Consider the following 12,550-nt stretch of genomic DNA (forward strand, 5'->3'; position numbering starts at 1 on the left):
TAACCATTCCATGGCGTTTACTGTGTGGGAATGGGGACTTAGTATGCACATGTGTGTGTATGTATGTATGTGTGAATTATATGTTTGCTGTGGAGCGAATATTTAACTATAGCTGTGGCCTTGACTGCATTATCACCCCATCTCTGCTGCAGTCTCAATTTCTCTTTTTATACATGTCTTCTTGCTATGTCCATTCATGTTGACTGCCAACACTGCAGTGAATTTCTCGCAACTGTGCTGTGTGTATGGAAAGCCAAGGGTGTGTTACGGATTACATTTCTGGATTTTGTTGCATTTTGAATGTAATAACTTTAAATTTTCGTGGTGTAGGTATTTGACATCGCCGAGCTCATTATGTTGCAATAATTTATCTACACCTGTTGTTTTTTTTACAAGGTGTTCAGATTATTTTGGCTGTCGATTAGATACCATATCTTTATTGTTGTGTCCCGAACCTGAATATTTCATAATACTCAGAATCAACACATGTATATTGTTTCAAGGGAATCACAATTAACGTGCATATAAAATCAACATATTTTTTAAAACAAATTTTTTAGTTTCTTGTGATTATTAAATATATGAAAGAAATGTGACCATATTAGCTGGGAAACTTAGAGAAGCAGAGATTGATCCACAATTATATTGTACGTAGTGCTTTTAGTTCAGTATACTGCCAACAAACTCAAACTGGCACTTTCATGAGCTCTGTTTCCAACCAGACATACATACATCGGTCGAGGGATCTTCCACATTTTTCTTTTTTTTCCTTTTTTTAACACAGCAAACTAGACAGTTGACTGTAGCCTTGAGACCTTTCCATTACGGCTGGCGCTAACCCCGAACTTTTTTATGTCTCAGGACGCTCCAGTTTGATGCGATCCCCTGCTTGACCGAAGACGGTAGGCGAAGGTGACGCTGTTGCCGTCGATTGTCTCCGCACAATCGCCGCACCCGACTCCCTAAGCTGGGCAGCACCCTGAGTTGGTTGACATCAGGCGGTAAGTCTTGAGCGTGTCCATTCTTGCTACTCATGTGCCACGGAGCCTGGGCTCTGCTGCATTCCATTGCTTTGCTGACCATATAAGCAGAACAATACCAAAGGTTAATCCACGCTGTGGTGATCGGGTGATCAGCTGGTAGCGAAAGCTGGTTGGAATCCCCAAACTTCACAATGGGAACATGACTGGGTGAGAATGGAAGTCTATTCAGGATGATACTGCTATAGTTAGCAATCGCCTTTCACAATATGAAGGTGGAGGTACTAAACAACACCTAGATTTCTCTGAAAAAATACCCTATCCGGATGATAATCGAAACTGGTTCCTTTGGCTTAGTCATCAAGAATCCGTCTAGTGGATTAGACTGGCACTATGAATTTGAATTAATGAGGTACTTTGTATTAGGTCTCCTTGGGAAGTTAGTAAATTTTGTTTTATTATTAAAGCATAGCTCAAACATTATATAGCACAACACAACAAAACTAGCATACATGTAAATTGTATGTTAAATAAATCTTCCATGTTGCATAAATTATTCAAATATATAACACAATCAGTACCTTCTTGTATTCGTTGGAAGCAGTAAATTCATTATATCTTTATATTTTTCATTTAAACTGAGGCTTGTAGTGTAATGCACCATGAATATTGATACGTGCAGTTATAATAACCCTTAATGTTTTCGCACTAACACTGCCAGTTATATATGCAATATATTCGATAACCAGTGTTTTCAATCAATTCCGTGATAATCTTGTGAAAAGAACTGTCTGCTCTGAAATCCTGGTTGTGATCCCAGGTGTGAAGTTATTTATGGCGAGACTGTTGTTGCATTTGCAGGGACAATGTGCGCTCACTCGTATTGGCAATGGAAAGCCGAGTGATGCTCCACCACTTTATAACCAACTGAAGCTTGTATGCGAGTACACCGAGTGTTATTTTAAACATTGCATGTTGATATTCTTAATCTGATGGGACGAGGAGGCCGAAACTTGTAGTTGGCTGAACAACATTTGGGTGCTCCATGCATTATGAATCACTATGACACTATGACACTAGGCGCTAACTATTATTCTTTGCTTTATCGATTCTCCTTTGATCACCTCCATGGACTGACGATGGTTGGCACTAACCGATCAGTATGGTTCGTGATTTATCGATCGCCTAGTCGGTACTCGAGCTAAATGATTCAGAGAGCCCACTGTTCACTTGTAGGAGCCGCCACCTCTAACCTTTCTATGAGTGTATCTCGTGGCGTAGAGCACTAACTTTAGCTTCTCCGTTTGCTCTTGGAGTGTGGGAAGCAGAGTTCACTCCCAGGAATAGCGTGGCTCTGTCGTCGTGTCGGGTGGTGCAGTCCGAGCGCGAACCTCTGAATTCGGCGGATTTGTTTTGCATCAGTTCACACTTCCAAACAACCCTACGTTTCGGCGTTAGGAGACCGAATCAACAGTAATGGGAGATTCGATTCTTCTGCTCTTCAGTCTTTGCTGTTACAGCAGCTGACTTGACCATATGTTCAGGAGTGCATCAGTCGCCGTTGAAGGATTGTCTCGAATGGCCATTTTCACCATTGTGATCTTTGATCAACAATCAAATGATCTTCTCCAAATAATGATCGAACGAACATTCTGCCGAACGTTGCGCCAACACATTCTGGGAGAACTTCGCTCGCGTGAACTTAGGTTTATATGTTTTCAATCTGCGGTAACAGGTGGCAGCAGTGTAGGATGAATGTTAGGTGCATATTTATTGGTAGGATGGAACGATATGAAGTCGCTACATTCGATTGTGCCATGGCAAGAAAATGGTTGATGATGTCGCCACAAGATAGCAGATCATGTGTTCACTGCTATATATTTATTTTTTTGTTACGATTGAAAAACACATACCTATATTTAAAAACCTGTTGCTGTACAAAACAGTCGAAATATGAATAGTTTTTTTATGAAGAAAAAGACTCTATTTAATATAAAAGTAATTGAAACGAAATATAAAGTCTTATTAAAGCAATAAACTAAAATAACATGAAATACAAACACTTAAAATATAGGTAGTGCATGTGGAATGTGAATGCAACGCTAGGATAAGTATGATTTATTTTTAGTACCTTTATTATGTATGATCTGAAATTTAGTGATCATTGTCTAATTTTTACGCCTGATTACAAAAATAACCTCCCTCGAAGTCCTTACGGATTCCGGACATGTCTGCCCACACCGTGTCGATGTGAGATCATTATCAGTGACATATCTGCCAACTTGTACGATTTTCCCGTAATTTGTACGGAAAATAATTCATATTACGATTGTACGGAAATTCGGAACATCTTACGATTTTTGTCTGTTCAAAAATGCCGTATAATATTTTAGTGCCCATATAAATGTACCGTTTGAGCAGCATTTGTTATTGTTTAACATCATGGCGTCCGCGATAATATGAGAATAATGGAGTCGGAGAAAAATCGTTCCGAAAAGAAAGTAATTTTTGTAAGTTTCGTTGGTACACAGCAGGCTGGATGGCAACTGATCTTGCTAATCTTTTGTGCGGAAGAGTCATGAAATTAATATTTATGAGTTTTGTTGGTACACAGCAGGTTGGCTGGAGACGAGTAATAACGACTTAACCGTTTATGTACGAGTGCGGTAAATATTTTATACGTTAGCGCTTGTACGAAACGTAAGATAATATGATTTCATAATGGCTACGAGTAGTAAAAAAAACAATACGGACAGGTGTTTCGGTCATCTTACTCATAATTATTTCCTTTCATTACTAAGAGTGAAAAAGGCTCTAATTTTGCGTTTTGTAGTGTTTGTCGTTGCGACATTAATGTTTCCCATGGTGGCAAGCACATTTCCTATCACGTCAAGAGCTTGAAACATGCAAATAACGCGAAGATTGCAGAAGAAAACAAAAAATCAGTATCTTTTCCGTAAAAGGAACAGTGACAGTGATGTGATTAGGGCGGAATGTTATATTACAAGCTTTTTAGTGGAACATAACCTTCCATTCAGCGTCGCCGACCACGCCGGGCATTTGTTTCGAAATTGTTACCAGGGTCTGATATCGCAAAAATGTGCAGCTGTGGGCGCACTAAAACTGCAGCAATAGTAAAATAAATGGCTTCCAATACTACTACTTCAGTAGTAAAGTGCTTGCAAAGTGGCCCATATACACTAGCTACTGATGGAAGCAATGACACAAGTAATAAGTTATATCCTCTTGTGGTAACTTATTACAACCCTGACTGCAGGTTAGTAACTAGTTGTGTTTTGGCCATACCTTCTTTGGAAGGTGCTTCTACTGGTAAAAATATTGGGCAGTTATTGCTATCAGAACTTGAAAGTATGAATGTGCCAATTCATAATTGTATAGGTTTTGGCTGTGATAATGCAGCAGTTATGGTTGGAGTTCAAAATGGTGTTATTTCTGTATTAAAAGAAAAGCAGCCAAATTTTGTAGTCATAGGTTGTCTGTGCCACTTAATTAATTTGGCTGCAGAAAAGGCTTCTGCAAGTTTGCCAGTGAGGGTGGAAGAAATACTTGTAGACATTTATTACTTTATGGAAAAAAGCTCCCAAAGAAAGGAAAGGCTGCGTGACTTTCAAGGTCTCCATGATGATGATGTTTTAATAAATTACAGTAACTTTTTATTTAACTTTCGTATTTTGGGTAGAGACGTTGTGTTATCAATGCAAAATAAAGACGTGTTTTCCGGATCACTTATTTTAAACATCGCGCCTGATTTACGCTATAGATTTGTTAATTTGGAAATCTTACTGCTTGCACTCCTAACAAGTTGGCAGGTATTGAACCAACCCGACCCGACGGTGGGTTCGGTTCCAAGTTCCCAGTGATCTTCGCTCCTAACACGCTGGGGCAACAGAAAGTGTGTCGAACCATGATCAAACCGAAACGAGATCACACCTGAGCCCTAAATGGTGAAAAACTGACCGCATGACGAGCGAACTAACTGCTCACCGTGATGACTGTCCACTTGGGCAAAATATTTCTAAATTGTGCTTCAGGAAGTGCTGGGGCATCTTTTCGTATCTTCTTCTCTGAATAAAATTACCGATGGACGTCTCGTGGTTCTTGCACTTTTTCCAGGAAACTATTTACATTGTAGCCACCATGGATGTTTTGATTTTTGGAATTGTGAATTTATTGAAGTTAAATATTAGTTTTGCAAAGAAGTGTTATGGGGTACGGAATTAGTGTATTAAAATCCACTTTCTCGTTGAGTTGTCAATGACTGTGCTATCTCGGCTACTCATCCACTTCCTTTTTGAATTTATTGTTTTACGGAGAAATTTGGCAGAAATTTCAAGTCTTTTGGAATCAAGCCAACACGGCAAGAGCATAAAAGAATGGCCTGCCTAAACAAAAGTTTTCTGGCAAATAGCGTAGAAATAGAGCTTGTTCACAGTAATATTTCTTAATTCTAAGTACTGTAAAGGTCAAACATTTATGTTTTGTCAATACACGAGTCTTCCTTCAGTAGCTGTGTTTTCAAGGCACGTATTTTTTACCACCAAATTATGCTTTTGGTGACTTCATTTGATGTCAGTTTTGGCGTGAAGTAATTACTTTGTACATTCAAATCCAAACATTTCTTGTCTTTAAATTTTCCGATAAGAATTAGTTATATAAATGTAATAAATGAGACTTCTGCAGTTGTAAGTCACTTAACAAAATGTTTACACAAATACTGCAAGTAAATTATTAAATTTAACTTAAGTAAAGATTGTTTAAGACAAGTTTATAATTCTATAAATATTTCGAAACTTAACCATGCTGCAAATTAGTCCTCTTAATGTAGTGTCCAGTCATTGCAAATTTCTTCTTTCAATAGGGGTTATAACCTCTTAAGTTAGTAGGTATGCAATATAAATCAAAAGCTGGTCTTAATTATGTTTTAAACTCTTCTGGATCATTGTGCACATGTGTTGTGTCGTCTTGCGCGAAACTGAAAACCAATTTTGCATTTTTCCGGGAACCATGTCTCACAACCAAATCCGACTTTCATTCGGTACAGCACAGATTCTAGAAATTTGGTCACCCAAAATGTTGTCATATATATATATATATATATATATATATATATATATATATATATATATATATATCTTTAAATGCGAGAAATATGTAAGTCATCTACAAACTTTTTACTTCCTATTAAAACTCTCTCTCACACGTCATATTGATTTTTTTTTTCAAGTTCTGGCCATTGCTTTTATTTAAGGACCATTTCTGTAATATTTACCTGATACCTACTTTGCATTTGTTTTTCTACCACTAATATTTTCAACAGATATTCACTAAGTTTAATATAATGTATGTGCAAGTCACGCAAGTGTACTTGACCTTTCACATCCATTATTTTACACTTAGTGAATACTATATGTTGATAATGGAGGGATCAAGTTGAAATTTCAGAAATAGCCTTTAAATAAAAGTAGCCTAATGATGGGGGGGAAAATCAACATACCTGTGAGATAGAGACTTAAAGAATCGTTCAACAAAGAAATATCAGGTATACCGTCGCGTATAGCCGTCTGTTTGCGTAGGATATGTAGAATAAGTTATCAGTACAGACTCGTAATTTTCGCGGGTTCAATGACCTGCGGGTTAGAAATTGATGGCGCCGTGTATTGTCTCATCGAGCCTTTTTTGAATTGACGATTGGCCGCTCTCCTCCAGAGAATGTATTCTCGCTTTTGAACGACTTGACTGTTATTGGTCCCTTCGATATCTTCTGGCCAGTTGATTGCTCAGACGAGCTCGTGGCTTTACGAAACATCTGTGGACCAATTGAAGATAAGTGTTCGGAGTATAACTTGTCCTTAAATGAACTCGCGGAATATCCGGATCTCTAGTTGCCAGCAAACACTCTTCGGAACCCGCAATATTCCCAGAGTATCTTATATACACTATATATACGTTTGTAACACATGCAGTGTTTCATGGTAATTCTTCTTAGATTTAAAACATTTTTTTTAAATACTTATTTTATTATAACAAACATGCCACATGCCACTCATTGTATTTACTTGTTATTCTGCAGAATAATACGACATTTAAAATTCGTTGTAAGAAATTTGTTGTTAATTCATGTATGCCTGGCGCTCGGAATAGTTTCAAAAAGAATATCCAGCCCTCGAAATTTGTGGGGTGGACATCACTGATTAGCAGGACAGCACACGCGAGAGAGTTTACTTTTAAATCTTGCATAAACATACGTTAATAACGTTTATTATCACTATCTTTCTCTTCGCCTACATTTAGTTGTGTTTCAGTATATGCAGAGCATTATTTTATTATTATTTTTTATTTCTAGATCTATTGATAGTGGATTTCAAACGTCTTGTTTATGTCTTCCACCATAGTGTTCGTGAGTTTACCAGCTGTCACGTGTTGATTGTGGGAATCCCTGCCCACTGCTATCGTTATCTGCGTTTGCACCAAACGATCCTGTTGCACAATGTGTAACCATCCTATACCAACTCTTATTATGCGTGTCTCCAAGGACAAATATAGCTGTATTATCTCTACACGTGTTCACAAGTGCGCTCGATTGCATTATCACTAGTTATCAACATGTAATTGTAATTTGGACCAAACTGTAGTTAACATTATTGTTAGTATACTGATAAACCTTGTTTTCTTAATTTATATTTTAAGTATCTTCAATATCTTATTTGTCGAAATTGCGGCAAGTTTGGACTCTGTTGGCATGTTTAAATCGTGTACGTGCAGTTGCATTTGTAAGATCTCATCTTAAAGTAAGAGAAAAATAAACTTGTGCTAGTTTTAAAACTACTTTACTCAAGGAGTAAACGTGAATATGATAAGAACTAGAAAACAAAATAAAATTGTATTCATCAAAATTTTTGAAAAATAAATGTGTTATTATATGTATTAATGAGAAAACTGGTACATTTAGTTGCACATTTAACTTAACAGGCAACAGTTGACGTAGAATGTAATCTACCAGTATTATTTGAAATTTTGTTTTTTGTGTCGCCATACTATAAATTTCGGAGGAGTCTGTGATGATCCCCCCCCCCCCCCCCCTCCATTTCTGGATTTCATTGTTATGTTCTGTAGTTCGTAGTAGCATTCAACTCATAAGTTAATTAAAAAAATAGATGTGAGTGATATCTTGATGTTAACTATGTACTTGTGTATTTTTATGTCTATGAACGAAGTCTCCATAAACTTAAATTTCAATAAAACTTAAATTGAGTTAATTGCGTGTAAATGCCAACCAGTGAAATTTTCTAAGAAGCGTAAATTAATTTGGTGTTAGTACATGTCACTTTTTGTAAATGGGTATTACGTATGATTTTTATTATTGTGATTGTAGTTAGTCTGTCGAGGAAAATTTTTTTTTCGGATGGATTACTTTTTATATTATCTTCGTAGTTTGTAGTACCATGATGCTGAAGGTATAATAATAACTTAGAGTATCATTTCGATGTTGATGGCACTCGCCGTGAACGAGAATTTGTTACAATTATAATTCTTACTTTAGAGATAAGTTACCGGTATGATAAATTGCTGGATAGTGAACGACAACTGCAAAACAGCAGTTTTGTATGTCCATGTAAAGCGTTTCTTTATGTACCAGTCAGTGATTATTGCATGTAAGGTTTAAATGCACATCTTAATAGCAATTATGAAAGCAATATTGTTATTCCCCTTCCTATACCGGGATGAAGAACATGTTCTCGTTAAATACGCAGGATGTTTAAATGAGAAACTTGTACAAGCGTTAGTTCAAGTTTAGAGCATTTCATCTAATCTGAACATACAAGACATTTATTTTTTTGTTAACTGCGTTGTTAAATCAAGAGGTGTCAAAAAAATAATCAAGCTATTTGTCCTAATATGTTTCTAGTCTGGAACAAAGTTTTAGACTGTTCAGTTCGAATTGTGTACATTTGTGTACAAATAAATTCCGAAATGCTGAGATTAACTTAATATTCTAGAATAATTAATTATAAGTTTTCTCGGCTTGACGTTGAGTTACAGTAAATTCTGTGTATAAACATTTCTGCCATTATATAGGTACACGTATGTAGTTAAAAAAAATCTCAATTTTATTGCATATTTATCACTCCCGGCATTATTTATAATAATTCTACATTAAATTTCGTGTCCGAGTTTCGCATTATAAGCGTATTTGCAACATGAGTACACATGAATTTACTCTTCACCGAGGATAGATGTTACACATCTCTAGCGAAACCTGAAAATCTCACTCACATTTATTTTTTGAAAATAAATTCACGTATAAATTTGTGTTTTTAACTAAATTTCTTGACGTGAATCACGCTTAGTTTCCGTGCCGCTAAAATTCGTTGCTGGAGCAGCTACGTCGACTATCGAATCATTCCATGTAAAGACAGAAATTTTAAACTATACAATGAAACGGCTTCGGTAAAACAGAAAGAGACTTATGAAAATATTAAAATCCAGCTTTGGATCTGATTTTCAAAAGTAATTTTATTAAAATTCTGCCCATCTTGAAAATTCATGTGAACTTTGGTACGCGCCATCCGCCACAGATGGCAGCACCGTTTTTACACATTTCCGTTTCATGCTACTTCCGTCACATTCACGAAATTACTCCTACCAAATGCCGTATACCGAGAGCTAATATGTTACACATAAAAAAAGGGCTGAGATTTATTATCGTCTTCTACGAAATATTAATAGTTATACTAAATATGTCATTATTTAAGGCTGTGGTCGTAAAGAGCTTTAACTTTATGAGTCCGCATTTTGTGGTAATGCCTCAAAATAAATAGTGAAAACATGTGATAACTGCACGTAAATGTATATACTTCCACACAGTAAACTGATGCCAATTTCTCTCGTTAATTTTTAATCTTATTGAGTAGTGTTACAGAATTGTATGCAGATGTGTAATCTAAGTGATTATATATATATTTTTCTGCACGCTGGTACTTGTTATCAAACTTTCTCGGCAGCTTCTATCGCTTTGGTCTTTATTCTTCCGGGTCACTGCAATGCTGTATTCATTCTTTGGTGATGGCGATTGCTGATATTTATTTATTTGCATTTTTGTGACTTGACAGCCTCAAGTTTGGCGGTGGTTGTAAGATTGTGTGTACTTGAAGCATTACACGGACGCTTGAATACGTAAATACTTTAACACCACTTAGTGTTTAAATACTTTTAATGCTACTAAATACTTTATTATTTGTAATAAACGTGTTGTTCAGCTCCAACTTCACATGCCGTGAGAAGCGTTTTAAGTCCACAAGTGAACTTAAATGCGTACACATGCTGTGAGAAGCATTTAAGTCCACAAGTGAACTTGTTTTTTCCTTGGACGAAGCCGAAGTTTTTCGGCAGAATTCTGACTCATCTTGTGTAGCTACAGCCAACTAATCGTGGAATCGCGATTTTTGTCAGTCGGCTGTAGGTCTTCCGGGCTTCCACCACGACTGGACATGTCTTCAACAACAACGTCTTGTTAGCACCTCGAAAATGGCGAACCTCGATTTGCTCCGAAACGTCGGTGAGAAGCGTCGTCGAGACAGGGGCTTAAGGGGCCCGCCTCGTCAGGGGTGTATGTGTGTTAGTGAGGCGGGATGATAAGCGCGACGCTCGCTGGTGCTTCTAGCGCGGTATAGCCTCTAAGCGCAAGGCTCTGAACTGGCGCGCAGTCTTCTCGTCGGCACAGGATAACTGTGAAATTTGAGCGGTGACCGTAACATTATATGGCGGAGAAATGAAGATAAAGGTGTTATGCAAGCCCCTTAAGTGCTTTCAAGAATCTGTACTGATTGTTTTATGCCTAAAAATTACTCTGAAAACACGCGTTTTAGGCATTTTAACGCTTCTAAAAATACAGTTTAAAAACTTAATCCGAAATTAAAAGTACTTTTCGGTCCTCAGCGAACTCTTAAACGCTATTCGTAAATAGGCCCCACTCGGATTACTTGAGTAGTTTTGAAATCGCGTTGTTTTTCCTGAAGCTCTGCACACCGTATGTGTGCCCAGGTAGGCGGGCCCCTTAAGACCAGAAGACTACATACAGTCTGATAAAATATCGCACACATAAAAAAAAAAAAAAAAAAAAAAAAACACTATGTCACAGGAAAGCGAGGGACATACAGGCACTCTTCCACTAGATTAGTCTCGGAGGGTGTTCCCCCCCCCCCCTTCCCCCCCCCCCCGGGCAATGGAACAAACACTACACGCTTGTAGATTTTTTAAGTGCCCAAAGTGTCCACTTGTGACGAGACGAGTTAATATTTGCTAAGAATGGACTGTCGCAAAAGGGGGGAATAGAGGGGGTAAACGTCCATTCCCCCCTGGAAGTTAAGGAAAAAAAAATTGCGGGATATCGGTGAATTCAGTATGGCATTTCGGGTGATGCAAGGTGAGGTGTTACAACACCTGGAATCACAGACAATGGAGGCAGGCAGTGATGCATGTTGAGAAAGGTAATGTAACTGTTCAGACCCCATATTGTTGACGTATAACGTATAAGTTTTTTAAATACAAATAAATATATATTTTTTCAAATTACCTTCCGAAATAAATTCTTTTAACTGCCACTATTGCTAAGTGTACAATCATAGTACTTGATTAACCGCACATTTCCAACGGAGGAAAATATGAAGTTACGTTCGATGATGAATTTTATGGTGTATTAACGGTCACGAGACATTTTTGTGTGTGTGTGTGGGGGGGGGGGGGGGGGATGAGATGGAAAATTCAATTTTGATTGCACATATTTTTTTTTTTTTTTTTTTTTTACGCTTTCTTTACCTTTACAAGTTTTCACCAACACAATTCTGTACCTGCTTTTGGTGCAGTAAACTCTATGTAAAAAAAATCACGTCAGTTATTTAAGTACAGATTTTTTTTTCCGTGCAACGTTTACTGTCTAGTATTTTGATTGTAACTTTTTCAGGGTGATGCCATACATACTCAGGTGTTTGGATGATAAATAACATTTTACGAGTGATACACACACACACACACACACACACATATATATATATATATATATATATATATTCCCTTAATGAATAATGGGAGATATTACTAGGTAAATTTTTCAGTTAACTGTTTGCTGAATTCCTGTCCTTGGGCCTGTATTTAAAAAGTGATACACATAACGAACGTTAATTTTGTTAAGATGACCACTAGCAATCAGGAAGTCAAATGACGATATCTGTGGTTTTTTTACACTGCACGATTTTTTAAATAATTCAAAATTAGTCACTAATTTATAAATTAATGTGTGGCTTTTTGACTCCGTGCTCCAAGTAAACTGTGTTTACATTAATTCTATTGCACGGGGAGATCAAAACTGGTCGCAGCTAGAGTGGGGATTTGATTTATAATTTAGTTGGAAGCATTACGCAATACACAGAACAGAATTCTAATCGATATTTTACAGCCTATAGTTAAAAAAAAAATCTGTCGCGTATTTGAAGTAGGAAGTAGAAATTCGTGGCGATTATTTCGCGAACTTCTCCTCGGGGACCCCTGAGGTC

The 12,550-nt window shown here is 37.1% G+C and overlaps 1 protein-coding gene across 8 annotated transcripts in view; it reads left to right on the forward strand.

Annotated features, from left to right (window-relative positions):
* The window catches only part of LOC134539336 (acetyl-CoA carboxylase), a 148,928-nt gene that overhangs the window by 44,170 nt on the left and 92,208 nt on the right, over positions 1-12,550 (forward strand). For 7 of the 8 annotated variants that reach the window (XM_063381272.1, XM_063381273.1, XM_063381269.1 and 4 more), the window contains one exon: positions 862-1,001. The exons of the other annotated variant lie outside the window; for it this stretch is intronic. The gene's annotated coding sequence lies outside the window, so the exon portion shown is untranslated. The remainder of the gene's footprint in view (positions 1-861; positions 1,002-12,550) is intronic. 8 annotated transcript variants of the gene reach the window in all.

The sequence above is a fragment of the Bacillus rossius genome, chromosome 15, assembly GCF_032445375.1.
Source record: "Bacillus rossius redtenbacheri isolate Brsri chromosome 15, Brsri_v3, whole genome shotgun sequence".
Lineage (NCBI taxonomy): Eukaryota > Metazoa > Arthropoda > Insecta > Phasmatodea > Bacillidae > Bacillus > Bacillus rossius.